Source organism: Mus musculus, chromosome 10 (assembly GCF_000001635.26).
Source record: "Mus musculus strain C57BL/6J chromosome 10, GRCm38.p6 C57BL/6J".
Taxonomy (NCBI): Eukaryota; Metazoa; Chordata; class Mammalia; order Rodentia; family Muridae; genus Mus; species Mus musculus.
The window spans coordinates 123,486,236-123,504,645 of NC_000076.6; the positions used below are offsets into that span (position 1 = coordinate 123,486,236).

Genomic DNA, 18,410 nt, shown 5'->3' on the forward strand with positions numbered 1-18,410 from the left:
ACACACACACACACACACACACACACACACACACACACAAACACACACATAATGTTTTCTTTATTTACATTTCAAATGTTATCCTCTTTCCCTGTTTCCCTCTGGAAACCCATTATTCCATTCCCTCTCCCCCTGCTTCTGTGAGGATATTCCCCAACCCGTCAACCCACTCCCAACTCCCTGCCCTCGAATTCCCCTATACTGAGGCATGGAGCCTTCAAAGGACCAAGAGCCTCTCCTCTCACTGATGCCCGAAAAAGCCATCTTCTGCTACATATATGGCTGGGGTCATGGGTCCCTCCATGTGTACTCTTTGGTTGGTGATTTAGTCTCTGGGAGCTCTGGGGTGTGTGTGTGTGTGTGTGTCTTTTTAACAGGCCAGTCATTATCGCCCTCCAGGTCTGCCCTCCAACAGTTCCTCATCCCATTCCTCCTTCCCACTGTCTCCAAGAGTATGTCTCCCTCCCCACCCTTCCCCCCTCACCCTATCCCCTCCAGACCTCCCCATTCCCTGGGTACTCAAGTCTCAGAAGGGTTAGGTGTGGCTTCTCTCACTCAGGTGAGACCAGGCAGTCCTCTGCTGTCGATGTATTGGGGCCTCGCATCAGCTAGTGTATAACCACTAGCAATGGTGTTTCTAGACAGTGGCATTTCAAGTGTGCTTTTACAGGACTATGAGGCGCCCATGGACGGTATGTGATAGGGAATGGACACTCAGGCTGATGCTTTTCATTTCTTTGGAGGCTCCATTCCTGTCCTCCAACTGTAGTGTCTGTGTCTTTGTTTTCACCTTCTGGGCATCTTTACTGTGGAGACAGAGCCACGTTGGGGCAGATGGGTTCTTGCTTTATGACAATAATATTCCTCTACTGAGGTTGTTTTTACTTAGTTATTTTAAGGTTTCCCCCTCTCATTTCTTCTCCTATTTTCAATGTTTAATTACTTCATCTTGAGTTCTCGTTTTGTTTTCAATTCTGATCACACTGTCTTCATTTCAGGCCGTTTTCTGTGAGCTGTAGAAACAGACTCGAGTTCTCTGCTTTCTCGTTCTCTCTGAGTCCTGGCTCTACATGCTCACTTGATTTATTTTTATTTTTTTAAATTTTTTTCGGTCCCCCCTTTGATTTATTTTTAAAGTGGGAATAGTGGGTGTCTGCTGCCAGCCCTATGCTCCAGATACTATGGTGGATTTATAATTAAGTGTCATTAAGTGCTATTTCTCCCTCTTCTGTCTATCTGATAGAAACTCAAGTTTGTAACCAATCAGGTGTTCCTCTGTGGCTTGAGTTCAGAACCTTTGCTGAAAACCTCGGTCTTGTGTTTACCCAGTGAGGGTGTGATTCACATTACCCTACATCACTTGCAGTTAGTTATTGCTTCTTCAAGGATAATTACTATTTACCTAATTATATAGTAAGTGCTATTTAGTGGTTGGGTAATTAAACAACTACTGCACAATTACAAGACAACTGTGGTATCTGGGAGAGTTGGAAGAGAATTCATTTTAATCAGAAATTCATTGGCTAGGGAAAGAGAATGGCATCAAGTCACCTGAAGGCCAAGGACAGATGTCGTTTGATTTCACATTACAACCTAGCACTTAGCATCTGGGAAGCAAAGTGCTTTCGCCAATGAGAATGGATTTCATGTACTTTGCTGGACAGTAGAGGACTCCACTATCGGTTTCTCTAACCAGGAGGGAGTGGTGAGTGTTAATTCAGGAATATTGATCACCTCTGTGTACGCCTAATTTGAGAAGCAATGCAAATGTAGGCAAACACCAGCTGGAGTGGGTCAACCCACCTACTGCTCACTTCCTATAGGTTTTCAGAGTCCGCCACAGGGGCTGTTAACATCACAGTGCCTGGTAGCATTTTGAAACTTGGGAGAGGTCTTTGCCACATGCCTACTTATTGGTTCTCATCCCTCAGATATCCGAGTTCAGTCAGTCCAAACTGAATGCTTTGGAATCTGCATTTTATCCAGAGCCACTCAGGTGTTCCTCAGGTGAGTTCAAGGCATCTACCATTTTAAGAGGCTATAAAAACTGCAAAGAAATCCAGGTGTTGGGCAGAAAGATTGCTTAGTGGTTAAGAGCACTGGTTCCCCTTCCCAAGGACCTGAGACTTTTTTTAGTCATGCATGAATTGTGAAATACATTTTACCCTAAGTCCCAGAACACATTAACAGTAAAAAGAGTAGATATATTTAATAAAAGAGAGCATGAGTTTTCCTTTGCCATCTACCATGACAGATCTACTTGCCATGCTGGAAATAACTTATAACAACAGATTTTTGAGGAAAAAAAATGCTTTTTTGGATTGAGCAACTAATGAGTTGTATGGGGACTTGGCCTACAATTCAGAATAGAGAGTGACTAGCATCATCTGGTAACGTGTTTGCTGCTCTGCTTTACTGAGATATGACTGGCAAATAAAAACTGCATAGAGTTAAGGTAAACCACTGTGCAGTTTGATATTTGTATACATTTGCATACATGAGGTGATTTACAATCAAGGTAATTAAAAATCACACCTATTTTTCTTGTGCTAAGAGAACTTGAGAGTTAACCTCTTCTTTCTTAGCATATTTCAGATATAAAATATATTTTTATAAACTCTACCAATCATGTTGTAATAGTCTCCAGAACTTACTAGATAAAATCTATGTTTTTTAGTCATGGTCACAGGGAGGCCATGCAGAGCTATAATTGTACTGAACTCTGCATTTGAAGCAGCGTCTGGGGGTGGTGTAGACATGTGCGTACCACATTCATTGTGGCTTTCCTAACAGTCCCCACATATGGGAGAAATCTGGGTGTTCTTCAGTGAATGACTAGGTACAGAATCACAGATAATGAAAATTTGGGGGATTGATAATTATAATGGAAATTCTTCAGCCTTTACAAAGGAAGTTGTGCCATTTCTGCTGACATGAACGAGTCTCAGGGACAATGAAAGTGAAACAAGGCAGCCCCAGAGAGAAGAAGACATCACCAGGATCTCCTTATATGTGGGATCTAACATAAGCTAAATGCACCTTGGAGTAGAAAGACAGGGGGTGGAGTACGTAGGGAGCCAAAGGTCACTGGTAAAGACCAGATCTACAGAAAACAAGTGTGCTTAGTGTAGAGCGCAAACACTATAGTAGGTCATCCTCTATTGGGTATTGGTGGTTGGCTGAATCATCTACATATTCTCTGAGCACAAGAAGGGCAACTGAATGCATGGAGATCTTTGCCTAGACCAATCATCTCATTCATGCATTGCACATGAAGGCAGCTTGTGCTACATCTTGATTGCATACGACAAAATAAAAGATGGTTGGTTCATCTGACTTTGACCTAGGGCTAGCACGTATAAGAAATCCTTCCCCAAAATTATATGCTATGTAGATTCTTGCCACCACTTATAACCTTAAACACAAGTGTCAATTGTGAGAGTGTGCCTAGCTTCTGAGTTAGAGGAAATGGTAATGGCGGTAGCTTTTGACTAGACAGTTTACTAGGCATGGCGCCCCAGTTTGTGTAGTACATGAGTTCTTCCATGCAAAGAAGGTGCATTGTTTAGCAACTTCAATATCAGTCCTCTTGCGCATCCATGATCCTGTGTGCCGCTTCACCCGGAATTCATTGCTATGGGCAAAGCAGCACAAAAGATAGCTGTTCCGGAGCACCACTGCATGTAACAGTGTGAACAGCACTTTTAATTTGTCTTCCCATCTGACGGCGTGTCTAATTATACTTTAGAAAACCCATTTTAAGTGGTAGTTAAAACTTCCATTGAAATATATTTACATAAAAATGAAGATTAAATAAACACTTAAAAGTTACATCATGGAGGCATCTTAATTCTCTCATTCTTTCTGCCGCATTTAAAGCATGATCTATATTTTGTTTATACTGAAATAATTTTTCAACAAAAGCTGAGTGTCCAGAGGCAGCAGTTCTGAAATGAGAGTGAGAGAGATGGGGAGGAAGCAATCCCTTCTTGCTTTGAAATTATCCAGCCACTTAGTATACATATTTGAGTAGCTGCAACTGTTTTCTACCATTAAAATTCTTTTAAAGTGTTCATAAATTTACACAATTGCTAAAAGTAAGTGGTGGGGTAGAGGCATATTTTATTAATCACATAGAAATTAAAAGATTCGATTATACATCTTTAAATGACAACAGAATATGGTTCTCTCCCCTCTGTTTTTGCCATCTCCAGTCTGTCTCCCCAATTCTCAGCATTGTAGTTAGCATAATAACTGCGCTACCTAATAGAGCATTATTCTCTTTATGCAATACAGTACACATTCTTCCCTTTTGCAGAATTTTTTTTTAATTTTATTTTATTTTATTTTATTTTATTTTTTTCCATTTTTTATTAGGTATTTAACTCATTTACATTTCCAATGCTATACCAAAAGTCCCCCATATCCACCCACCCCCACTCCCCTGCCCACCCACTCCCCCTTTTTGGCCCTGGTATTCCCCTGTACTGGGGCATATAAAGTTTGCAAGTCCAATGGGCCTCTCTTTCCAGTGATGGCCGACTAGGCCATCTTTTGATATATATGCAGCTAGAGTCAAGAGCTCCGGGGTACTGGTTAGCTCATAATGTTGTTCCACCTATAGGGTTGCAGATCCCTTTAGCTCCTTGGCTACTTTCTCTAGCTCCTCCATTGGGAGCCCTATGATCCATCCATTAGCTGACTGTGAGCATCCACTTCTGTGTTTGCTGGGCCCCGGCATAGTCTCACAAGAGACAGCTACATCTGCGTCCTTTCAATAAAATCTTGCTAGTGTATGCAATGGTGTCAGCGTTTGGATGCTGATTATGGGGTGGATCCCTGGCTATGGCAGTCTCTACATGGTCCATCCTTTCATCTCAGCTCCAAACTTCGTCTCTGTAACTCCTTCCATGGGTGTTTTGTTCCCAAATCTAAGGAGGGGCATAGTGTCCACACTTCAGTCTTCATTCTCCTTGAGTTTCATGTGTTTAGCAAATTATATCTTATATCTTGGGTATCCTAGGTTTGGGGCTAATATCCACTTATCAGTGAATACATATTGTGTGAGTTTCTTTGTGAATGTGTTACCTCACTCAGGATGATGCCCTCCAGGTCCATCCATTTGGCTAGGAATTTCATAAATTCATTCTTTTTAATAGCTGAGTAGTACTCCATTGTGTAGATGTACCACATTTTCTGTATCCATTCCTCTGTTGAGGGGCATCTAGGTTCTTTCCAGCTTCTGGCTATTATAAATAAGGCTGCTATGAACATAGTGGAGCATGTGTCCTTCTTACCTGTTGGGGCATCTTCTGGATATATGCCCAGGAGAGGTATTGCTGGATCGTCCGGTAGTACTATGTCCAGTTTTCTGAGGAACCGCCAGACTGATTTCCAGAGTGGTTGTACAAGCCTGCACTCCCACCAACAATGGAGGAGTGTTCCTCTTTCTCCACATCCACGCCAGCATCTGCTGTCACCTGAATTTTTGATCTTAGCCATTCTGACTGGTGTGAGGTGGAATCTCAGGGTTGTTTTGATTTGCATTTCCCTGATGATTAAGGATGTTGAACATTTTTTCAAGTGCTTCTCTGCCATTCGGTATTCCTCAGGTGAGAATTCTTTGTTCAGTTCTGAGCCCCATTTTTTAATGGGGTTATTTGATTTTCTGAAGTCCACCTTCTTGAGTTCTTTATATATGTTGGATATTAGTCCCCTATCTGATTTAGGATAGGTAAAGATCCTTTCCCAATCTGTTGGTGGTCTTTTTGTCTTATTGACGGTGTCTTTTGCCTTGCAGAAACTTTGGAGTTTCATTAGGTCCCATTTGTCGATTCTTGATCTTACAGCACAAGCCATTGCTGTTCTGTTCAGGAATTTTTCCCCTGTGCCCATATCTTCAAGGCTTTTCCCCACTTTCTCCTCTATAAGTTTCAGTGTCTCTGGTTTTATGTGAAGTTCCTTGATCCACTTAGATTTGACCTTAGTACAAGGAGATAAGTATGGATCGATTCGCATTCTTCTACACGATAACAACCAGTTGTGCCAGCACCAATTGTTGAAAATGCTGTCTTTCTTCCACTGGATGGTTTTAGCTCCCTTGTCGAAGATCAAGTGACCATAGGTGTGTGGGTTCATTTCTGGATCTTCAATTCTATTCCATTGGTCTACTTGTCTGTCTCTATACCAGTACCATGCAGTTTTTATCACAATTGCTCTGTAGTAAAGCTTTAGGTCTGGCATGGTGATTCCGCCAGAAGTTCTTTTATCCTTGAGAAGACTTTTTGCTATCCTAGGTTTTTTGTTATTCCAGACAAATTTGCAAATTGCTCCTTCCAATTCGTTGAAGAATTGAGTTGGAATTTTGATGGGGATTGCATTGAATCTGTAGATTGCTTTTGGCAAGATAGCCATTTTTACAATGTTGATCCTGCCAATCCATGAGCATGGGAGATCTTTCCATCTTCTGAGATCTTCTTTAATTTCTTTCTTCAGAGATTTGAAGTTTTTATCATACAGATCTTTCACCTCCTTAGTTAGAGTCACGCCAAGATATTTTATATTATTTGTGACTATTGAGAAGGGTGTTGTTTCCCTAATTTCTTTCTCAGCCTGTTTATTCTTTGTATAGAGAAAGGCCATTGACTTGTTTGAGTTTATTTTATATCCAGCTACTTCACCGAAGCTGTTTATCAGGTTTAGGAGTTCTCTGGTAGAATTTTTAGGGTCACTTATATATACTATCATATCATCTGCAAAAAGTGATATTTTGACTTCCTCTTTTCCAATTTGTATCCCCTTGATCTCCTTTTGTTGTCGAATTGCTCTGGCTAATACTTCAAGTACTATGTTGAAAAGGTAGGGAGAAAGTGGGCAGCCTTGTCTAGTCCCTGATTTTAGTGGGATTGCTTCCAGCTTCTCTCCATTTACTTTGATGTTGGCTACTGGTTTGCTGTAGATTGCTTTTATCATGTTTAGGTATGGGCCTTGAATTCCTGATCTTTCCAAAACTTTTATCATGAATGGGTGTTGGATCTTGTCAAATGCTTTTTCTGCATCTAACGAGATGATCATGTGGTTTTTGTCTTTGAGTTTGTTTATATAATGGATTACATTGATGGATTTTCGTATATTAAACCATCCCTGCATCCCTGGAATAAAACCTACTTGGTCAGGATGGATGATTGCTTTAATGTGTTTTTGGATTCGGTTAGCGAGAATTTTATTGAGGATTTTTGCATCGATATTCATAAGAGAAATTGGTCTGAAGTTCTCTATCTTTGTTGGATCTTTCTGTGGTTTAGGTATCAGAGTAATAGTGGCTTCATAAAATGAGTTGGGTAGAGTACCTTCTACTTCTATTTTGTGAAATAGTTTGTGCAGAATTGGAATTAGATCTTCTTTGAAGGTCTGATAGAACTCTGCACTAAACCCATCTGGTCCTGGGCTTTTTTTGGTTGGGAGACTATTAATAACTGCTTCTATTTCTTTAGGTGATATGGGACTGTTTAGATGGTCAACTTGATCCTGATTCAACTTTGGTACCTGGTATCTGTCCAGAAATTTGTCCATTTCGTCCAGGTTTTCCAGTTTTGTTGAGTATAGCCTTTTGTAGAAGGATCTGATGGTGTTTTGGATTTCTTCAGGATCTGTTGTTATGTCTCCCTTTTCATTTCTGATTTTGTTAATTAGGATTTTGTCCCTGTGCCCTTTAGTGAGTCTAGCTAAGGGTTTATCTATCTTGTTGATTTTCTCAAAGAACCAACTCCTCGTTTGGTTAATTCTTTGAATAGTTCTTCTTGTTTCCACTTGGTTGATTTCACCCCTGAGTTTGATTATTTCCTGCCGTCTACTCCTCTTGGGTGAATTTGCTTCCTTTTTTTCTAGGGCTTTTAGATGTGTTGTCAAGCTGCTAGTATGTGCTGTCTCCCGTTTCTTCTTGGAGGCACTCAGCGCTATGAGTTTCCCTCTTAGAAATGCTTTCATTGTGTCCCATAGGTTTGGGTACGTTGTGGCTTCATTTTCATTAAACTCTAAAAAGTCTTTAATTTCTTTCTTTATTCCTTCCTTGACCAAGGTATCATTGAGAAGAGTGTTATTCAGTTTCCACGTGAATGTTGGCTTTCCATTATTTATGTTGTTATTGAAGATCAGTCTTAGGCCATGGTGGTCTGATAGGATACATGGGACAATTTCAATATTTTTGTATCTATTGAGGCCTGTTTTGTGACCAATTATATGGTCAATTTTGGAGAAGGTCCCGTGAGGTGCTGAGAAGAAGTTATATCCTTTTGTTTTAGGATAAAATGTTCTGTAGATATCTGTCAGGTCCATTTGTTTCATAACTTCTGTTAGTTTCACTGTGTCCCTGTTTAGTTTCTGTTTCCACGATCTGTCCTTTGAAGAAAGTGGTGTGTTGAAGTCTCCCACTATTATTGTGTGAGGTGCAATGTATGCTTTGAGCTTTACTAAAGTGTCTCTAATGAATGTGGCTGCCCTTGCATTTGGTGCGTAGATATTCAGAATTGAGAGTTCCTCTTGGAGGATTTTACCTTTGATGAGTATGAAGTGTCCCTCCTTGTCTTTTTTGATAACTTTGGGTTGGAAGTCGATTTTATCCGATATTAAAATGGCTACTCCAGCTTGTTTCTTCAGTCCATTTGCTTGGAAAATTGTTTTCCAGCCTTTCACTCTGAGGTAGTGTCTGTCTTTTTCCCTGAGATGGGTTTCCTGTAAGCAGCAGAATGTTGGGTCCTGTTTGTGTAGCCAGTCTGTTAGTCTATGTCTTTTTATTGGGGAATTGAGTCCATTGATATTAAGAGATATTAAGGAAAAGTAATTGTTGCTCCCTTTTATTTTTGTTGTTAGAGTTGGCATTCTGTTCTTGTGGCTGTCTTCTTTTTGGTTTGTTGAATGATTACTTTCTTGGTTGTTCTAGGGCGTGATTTCCGTCCTTGTATTGCTTCTTTTCTGTTATTATCCTTTGAAGGGCTGGATTCGTGGAAAGATATTGTGTGAACTTGGTTTTGTCGTGGAATACTTTGGTTTCTCCATCTATGGTAATTGAGAGTTTGGCCGGGTATAGTAGCCTGGGCTGGCATTTGTGTTCTCTTAGTGTCTGTATAACATCTGTCCAGGCTCTTCTGGCTTTCATAGTCTCTGGTGAAAAGTCTGGTGTAATTCTGATAGGCCTTCCTTTATATGTTACTTGACCTTTCTCCCTTACTGCTTTTAATATTCTATCTTTATTTAGTGCATTTGTTGTTCTGATTATTATGTGTCGGGAGGAATTTCTTTTCTGGTCCAGTCTATTTGGAGTTCTGTATGCTTCTTGTATGATCATGGGCATCTCTTTTTTTATGTTTGGGAAGTTTTCTTCTATTATTTTGTTGAAGATATTAGCTGGCCCTTTAAGTTGAAAATCTTCATTCTCATCAATTCCTATTATCCGTAGGTTTGGTCTTCTCATTGTGTCCTGGATTACCTGGATGTTTTGAGTTAGGATCCTTTTGCATTTTGTATTTTCTTTGACTGTTGTGTCGATGTTCTCTATGGAATCTTCTGCACCTGAGATTCTCTCTTCCATTTCTTGTATTCTGTTGCTGATGCTCGCATCTATGGTTCCAGATCTCTTTCCTAGGGTTTCTATCTCCAGCGTTGCCTCGCTTTGGGTTTTCTTTATTGTGTCTACTTCCCCTTTTAGTTCTAGTATGGTTTTGTTCATTTCCATCACCTGTTTGGCTGTGTTTTCCTGTTTTTCTTTAAGAGCCTGTAACTCTTTAGCAGTGCTCTCCTGTAAATCTTTAAGTGACTTATGAAAGTCCTTCTTGATGTCCTCTATCATCATCATGAGAAATGTTTTTAAATCTGGGTCTAGATTTTCAGTTGTGTTGGGGTGCCCAGGACTAGGTGGGGTGGGAGTGCTGCGTTCTGATGATGGTGAGTGGTCTTGATTTCTGTTAGTAGGATTCTTACGTTTGCCTTTCGCCATCTGGTAATCTCTGAAGCTAGCTGTTTTAGTTGTCACTGTTAAGAGCTTGTTCTTCAGGTGACTCTGTTAGCCTCTATGAGCAGACCTGGAGGGTAGCACTCTCCTTAGTTTCAGTGGGCAGAGTATTCTCTGCAGGCAAGCTCTCTTCTTGCAAGGCAGGTACCCAGATATCTGGTGTTCGAACCAGACTCCTGGCAGAAGTTGTGTTCCACTCACTAGAGGTCTTAGGATCACGTGTGGAATCCTGTGTGGGCCCTTGCGGGTGTCAGGCGACTCAGCTGGCAAGGTAGCCGGGGCTCGAGTGGAGTGGAAGGGGTTTGTGCCCCAGATCAAGCCCGGGTAGCCTGCTTCCCTATGTACCGCAGTCTCAAGTTCCACGCGATTGGATTGGGGCAGGCGCTGTGATCCACTCACCAGAGGTCTTAGGGTCCCGTGGGGAGTCCCGTGTGGACCCTTGCGGGTGTTGGGCAAGACTCTGCTGGCAAGGTAGCCCGGGGCTCGAGTCTCGAGTCGAGCGGAAGGGACTTGTGCCCCAGATCAGGCCCGGGTAGCCTGCTTCCCTATGTACCGCAGTCTCAAGTTCCACGCGATTGGATTGGGGCAGGCACTGTGGTCCACTCACCAGAGGTCTTAGGGTCCCGTGGGGAGTCCCGTGTGGACCCTTGCGGGTGTTGGGCAAGACTCTGCTGGCAAGGTAGCCCGGGGCTCGAGTCTCGAGTCGAGCGGAAGGGACTTGTGCCCCAGATCAGGCCCGGGTAGCCTGCTTCCCTATGTACCGCAGTCTCGAGTTCCGCGCGATTGGATTGGGGCAGGCACTGTGATCCACTCACCAGAGGTCTTAGGGTCCCGTGGGGAGTCCTGTGTGGACCCTTGCGGGTGTTGGGCAAGACTCTGCTGGCAAGGTAGCCCGGGGCTCGAGTCACGAGTCGAGCGGAAGGGCCCTTTTGCAGAATTTTAACAAGAGTTTTTACTGTATTACTGCAATTCTTTGCCCAGACCTCTAATGGTTGTAATTAGTATTACAGATCGGCTTATAGTTCAAACCATTCGTTTTAAAACTTGCCAGTGTGTTTGGAGTCTTAAAGAAGAGTTGTGATTGGCTTCCAGTCTCTCCGAAACTTATAACATAATCAGTCTGGTGTGTGACTGCAGGGAGGGGAATAAGTGCTTCAGTGATGTTTATGTGCAGCAAGACCTGGGAGCATCCGCTTTCGGGGGCTGAAGGTTTCCTTTAGGAGCTCTGGGTTAACAGGGCAGCTTTCAACCTGTCCGCTCAATGGACTCATGTGGGGAACTTACAAAATTTATGAGGTCTCTTTTCTTCCACCAAGAAGATTTGATTTGACTGCCTTGGATGGTGGTTTGGGATTTGAGATTTCTCAAAGATCTCATGTTCTCCTCATGTGAGGAAAAGTTTGGGAATCATCCTGCTAACCCATAATTTTAGAAAACACCATGGAGTAAATCTAACTGGGGAGGCAAAGAGACAATTATATTAAATAGTTTGGTGCTGAAGAAAGAAATTGGCGAAGTCACTAGAAGACAGAACGATTGTGCATTGGCATAATTTAGATTAGCATAATTAATATTGCTAAATGGTTATAATACTAAAAGTATTCTATGCGGTCAACTCAAATTTCATCAAAATCCAATCAAAACTCATACAGTATTGCAAAGGCAGGTAGCCAAATCAAAACAATTCCAAGAAGAAAGCAATAGTGGAGACGTTACAATATCTGATCCAAAAGCTTTACAGCGCTGTTGTCACAAATGTTTCACAGTGCTGGCTGGCACACGAGAGAGGACTCCAAAAAACCCACTCAGCTATGGCCACCAAAGTTTTGACCAAGCTATCAACAACGTTCTCCAGAAGAAAGAAGCCCTTAGAAAAATGGTGTTGGAAAAACTGCACATCAAAATGTAGAATAAAACTAGATCTATAGTTCTTGTTCTTTATGAAACTCATCTGGAAATGAATCAGACACTCTGAGGTGGGCCAGGCGTGGGTACTCATGCCTTTAATCCCAGCACTCAGGAGGCAGGGACACTCAGATCTCTGAGTTCAAAATCAGCCTGGTATACATAGCCAGTTCAAGACTAGTCAATACTACATAATGAGACCTTGCCTCAGCAAACAAACAAACAAAGACTCTAAGGTAGAACTTTGGAACTTCTGGAGGGAAACATGTACAATGTAGGTTTAGACACAGGCATTGGCAAAGATTTTTTGAGAAGGACTTAAGTATAAGGTAAAACCAAGTTTTTCCTCCTGGCCACTGTGCTCCCTGAAATAGTGACTCTGAGACTAATTATGTATTAATAAACACCTACACCACAAGCTTCAGCTTGCTTTCTGCCTTGCTCTTATCCCTTTTATTCTAACCTGGGTCCAGCCATGCGGCTGGTTTCCTCTCCTCGTCTTGTTACACCAGTCTCTTGTGAGTTCCGGGGGTGAATCTCTTTTTATGCTAAGCTGAGTTCAGTTACCTTCTAGTTTACATTCATTTCAGTGTCTAGGCAACTCTCTTGAACTTCCGACTATTTCCTCAAACCCTTCCTATCCCCGCCAGATGTTCTGCTTCCTTTTTTTTTTTCTGCTTCAGCTCATTGGCCATACGCTTTTTTTTTTAATTGATAAGTGATCCTTATAAGAGAGTCTCTCTACACTCGATTTGTCAAACATATTCCTAAGGGATTACATGACATTTAAGGTAGAACAGCAAAGAAACAGCCACCGTAGTGAAGAAGCAGCCTACAGAGTAGAAAAAGGGTTTGTTTAGTACACACCAGACAAGGGACTAATATCCATAATATATAAAGACGTGCAAAATTTGAACACTGAAGACACAAGATCATCTTATCAAATGAACTAATGGATAGAATAAACAACTGTCAAAGAAAGAATGATGAATGGATGGTAAACTTTTGAAGAAGGGTTAAACATCCTTAGCCATCAAGGAAATGTGAATTAGAATTTCATCTCATCTCGCTCACAATGTCATCATGAAGAGAGTAAATGACATCAAATGCTGGTGGGCTCTGGGTCAAGAGGGGACTCTTCCACAGTGCTTGTGGGTATGTGAGCTGTGTGTTCGCTACAGAGGTCAATGTAGCAGTTTTTCAAACAACAGAAAACAACATCCAGTAGAACACAGCTATGCCATACTCGGGCATGTACCAGGAAGACTCTAAGTCAACATACAACAGAGATAATTACACAACCATTTTTTCTACATTATTCACAAAGTTAAGCCAAGGTGGCCATTGGCAGATGAATGGAGAAAAAAGTGATACAGATAAACAATGAAATTTCCTTCAAGCATAGAGAGAAAAGAAAACCATGACCCTTACAGGAAATCAATGTAACTAGTATCTTAGAGTTCACACTGCTATGATGAAACATCATGACCAAAGCAACTTGAAGTGGAAAAGGTTTATTTGGCTTATATTTCCATACCACTGCTCAGTTTTGAAGGAAGTGGCACCAGAACTCAAACAGGGCAGGAACCTAGAGTCAGGAGCTGATACAGAGACCATGCAGGGATGCTACTTACTGGCTTACTCCTCATGCCTCGCTCAGCCTGCTTTCTTAGAGAACCCAGGATTACATGACCAGGAGTGCTCCCTTGTGCCACAGATGTGCATGTGTGCAGGGCGACTTGTGGAAACGGATTTCTCCTTCTTTGGCCATGTGGAGTTCAGGAATTTAACTCTGGTTGTCTTGCTATGAAAGCAATAAGTGCAATAAGATTTGAGTATCTCTCTGGCTTATCACTTTCTCCCTATATGACACCTACCTGTCATTCAAGATCCATGTAACAGTTCCAATTTTCTAGACGTTGTTCGTTGATTTCTCCTTCTCCTGTGACTCTCCAGTGAGTGTTCTGTATCTGCTTACTTTGTGTCTTGGCTTCTACTCACTGCTAATTCTTTTATTATTATTATTTTACATTTTCACTTTTAATTTCAGATGTAACCTGTACAGCACTAGTGATACCTTTTGTCTTAGTGTTAGTTGTCAGACACTGGGATTTATTTCATGCTTTTCAGAAATCTTAGAGTGAAACTCAGATGTGCCTGGAAACACACACACACACACACACACATACACACACACACACACACACACACACACACACACACACACTATTTGGGTTTTTCTTTTCAATTCTTAAGGTGACCTTTGTAGGCTTATCTGATGATGTGTTTCTTATTTTTTTTTAACTGTTTCCCAGTGACTTCTTTCTCCTGGCCTTACTGCATGTTGGTTAGCCAGTCAATTATAAAATAAATAGTTCTTTAGCAATGTCACTTTTTTTTTACATGAGAATTTAGCATATGTTTATAGTGTAAAGCCCTTTTGACCCTTGGCTTGCTCCACTAAGTAATTCATAGTAGTATAGTTTCTGATGAAAGAATTCTTTTGGCCAAATGGATACCCCCAGTGAACTCTTCCTCTCTATTTATATCTTTCTTACTCCTTAAAGCTGATATTTCTTTTTTTTTTTTAATCACACTTAATAAACTTACCATTTTTTCTTTTCTAGTCTTTATCCCCAACAAACCCAATATTAAAAGAACAGAAAAATCAAATATAAATTTTACCAAGAAAATGTTATTCTTATGTAAGTTTATATCTGCTGATAATATTTTAGCATATAAAACTATTCATGGTTAGTGGCTTTTTTGTGTATCTATGTAATTAATCTCATTAACAGTGATTTGATGGTGTCTACCAACAGTCATCATTTTCAACTGGATAACTGACATATGTTTTCGTCTTGTTTGCTAACACAGTTCATAAATACTGTGTATTCTGAAGTCATGTAAAATGTAGGATCTGAGTCACAGGCTTATTTTGCTGTAATGTGTACAGAGATTATTAGTGGAAAACCAAAGAACACCACTCAGACTGGAGAATGGGAGTGAGGATAACAGAACATGGAATGTTGTTAGAATGTTAATGGAATGTTGTTAGAGAGACTACAGATGATAGATGAATAGGAACAAACACATTGCATATGGGAAGAAAAATAAAGTTTGTCTGGCATAAAGGATGTTTGAAGTTAGTTTTTGTTTCCTTAATGTTTTTCCATTTTTACTGTCACCTGATAGAGTAGCTGATGTGACCAGGTGACAGGAAAGGGACGTTTCCAACATGTTTTGCAGTTATAGTGTGATGTTTGCTAAGAGATGAATATTCTATCGATCTAACAAAAGACTTCATTAAGCTAAGGACTATTATCAGGCCAGGAGCAAGATTCCAGAAGTGTGGGACTCCAGTCTGTTTGAAGCCCATTTGTAGAGTTCATTGCTTGTGTCTATTATATTTGGGATGACTATAATCTTTGTTTTGTAGAGGGGAGTCCATGGTGACTAGATCATCTTTGTCTTCTTTTCAAGTCATGCACAGGGCAGGGACTTCATAATTCCTGATGGAGCGTGCATCCGTTTGCTTTCTTCTGATGTGATTTGCCTCACTCCCCTGTCACTATCCTTAATTGATTTTCAAGTTCTGAGCTGAAATGTTTTGTATTCCAAAGGAGGATGCTTCTAGGAACACTGTTTTGAATGGTTCACAGAATTGGTTCAACCTTCACTTCAATTTCCTGCACTCCACATTATTACAGATGGAGGAACAGTGTCAGGTTGCCAGGGATTTTTTTGACGGACTGCATGTGGTGTGCAGAATGACTTCAATCAAACAGATAGAGTGAATGACAGAGTGTAGCTTGTCCGTAGAATCAAGTAATTTCCGCAGGCATGCTATGAGTGGCTGAGGTTTTCTGTAACTTACCTTTCACATTTAAATTCTTGCATTTAGTGACTGACTGCTTTCTGAGGATCTCGGTGGCATCAGGATGCTTGCCCCTAGAATGTGCCACTTAAGTCAAGTCCTTGGGGGTTTTCTCTGAGCCCGCTAGGCGTAACACAGTATTTATATTTAGCAGGTAATTAATTAGTGTTTCTTGATTGAATTAATTATTGCCTAGTTGCAGAAAAGCACAAATGTTGCTCTGAATACTTAACACAATGGAAATAACATAGAAAAAATACTTCCAAATATCACCACTTTTCTACAGCCTGGCCTATGAGAAAAAAAAATCAGCACCCCATGTAATATAGACATGTATATAGAGTCCTCAATATTTTTAATTTAGGGTAATTGTAAAATTTACTTCTAATGCATGCATTTGATACAAGGTCACCTTGAGTATTATTATTCCTCAAATATACTGTGTATATGTTAACTTTTTCTTAACACAATAGAATATACATGTAAACATATATGCATGCACACACATATTTGAATGTTGCTTTTTTTGTTAACTAGCAAAACTAAGGAATTTCAGTAAATTTCGAAGTCTCCCATTTTAGTCCTAATAAGGATAAGTGTATAGTTTAAAGAAGCAGAAAGATAGAGGTTCTGTTAACAAAGATGAAAGTGAGAGGAAAAATAAAACAGGTTCCCCTCCAAGTGCCCTTGAGATGGGATTACATCATAGAAAGTGCACCGAGTGTAGCTATTTTCCACATTAATTTTACAAATGTAAAATGCATGGCCATTCTGGTATGCTCAGAATTGATGCAGTAAATGATTTAGAGTATGATTAATCCATATGGATTTAAAAAAAAAAACAGAAATACTGGAAAACAAGTTTTGGTGGGATGAATAAGATAGGAAATTCTGTGCTCTTTCTGTTGCCAGAGGGAGAGTAAAACAGTTTATCCTCTGTGGAAGTGGCACAGCAGATCCTCAGAATCTCCCAGACGTGTTTACTCTATGTCCAGAGTCTCCACTTTAGATAGCTACCCCAAGAACTGAATCCATGGTGACTGGTATATGCTTCTAAGAGCCAGACAATGGCAGTGAGCTAAGTTCCTAGCAACAGATAAACGCATAAGGAAAATGTACATGTCCTATCAAATACTACTCATCCATTAGTATGACGGATTAAGTCACAGACTTGCTTACACATCCAAACAAAGCTATGGTTTTCATTTGGAGAATGCAACTCATAGAATGGTTCAATCTTGCGGAAACTGTTACACAACAGTCCTGGATCAGTAACGGTAGTCTTTATTTTAGCAAAAGTATATTAAGTATATATAAAAAGTGTATATTAACACTGCTATTTACGATATAAGGATCTCTCTCTCTCTCTCTCTCTCTCTCTCTCTCTCTCTCCAATCAGCTCAAAACTCCTGAGATATCCTAATCAACAAATAATCATTTGAATCGAACAGATACTTTTCAAATTAAGAAATACAAATGACCAATAAATACAGGGAGAAAGCTTCAGTATCTATCCATAGCCAGTAGAGAAATGCAAGCCAAGAGAACATTGAGAGTCTACCTTTCCCTAGTCATAATTGGGTATCATCAAATGAAACAACAACAGTAAACAACTAATGTTGTCAAGGGAATAGGGAAGAGAGAACCTCTACACACTCTTGGTAGGAATGGGTATTAGTTTCACCAATACTGAAATCACTGTGGAGGTTCCTCAAAATTGAAGATAGAATTTCCATGTAATCCAGTGGTTCCATTCTTGGGATAAATTGACACTAGTATGTTACAATGACACCTGTGTGGCCCGTCCCTCAGTGGACTGTTTAGGATAAGGAACTATTAACAGAGGAATGACTACAGAAAATTTGGTATGTGTATTCCATTGTATTGTTTGTTTTTCAGCTAATTCCAGACTCTTCTCTGGGTGGTGCGTTCTGCATGGAATGGATGCATAAAGAAAGATTTCTGTTAATTTTTCCACCCTTATCTTTTGAGACTTAAGTTTTTCTTCAAACATGAAAAATTTGCCTTGAATACTTTGATAGAGTAAGGGGCCATGCCTAGAGTTAGGGTACATGTCCCCAGTGTATTGGGCAATATTTTTTTTCTGTAATCTTTAGGATGCCTTGGGTTTTCTTCATCAACAAGAAGTGTGGAGGCAGCGCTCCAGGGTTATATCAGCAGTTCACCATTTCACCAGTTCCAGGGCCTCTGTTCTGTCTCCTTTAGCATGGGGCCATAACCCCAGTGATCATGGTAGGGTATGCTTCATGAGCGAAGAGAATGAGGGAAAGAGCCAGTGCCAATATCACACAGTGAAGTAGTTTCTACTGAATTTCCCTGATATGTTGTCACTTAGAACATACAAAGGAACTGTGCAGCACAGAGTGCGCAGGTACCGGGGCACTTCAGAGCTGCAGCGTATTAACAATGGCAAAGACTTACACGACTTCTGAATCAGTCAACAGGGTTTGCTTTCATCTCTGCCTGATTATCGGCTTTCTGAGACAATCTTAGTAAGGATTCCCGCCAAGTCGGGCATAGGATCATCCTTGATATCTGGTCACAGTCTTCATCTTCATCTCTTATCCATACATAAGTGTTTGGCCTGATTATACTAAGTAT

At 40.6% G+C, this 18,410-nt stretch overlaps 1 protein-coding gene across 8 annotated transcripts in view; it reads left to right on the plus strand.

Annotated features, from left to right (window-relative positions):
* Positions 1-18,410, plus strand: part of Tafa2 (TAFA chemokine like family member 2) — a 477,181-nt gene that overhangs the window by 222,212 nt on the left and 236,559 nt on the right. The gene's annotated exons all lie outside the window — the stretch shown is intronic.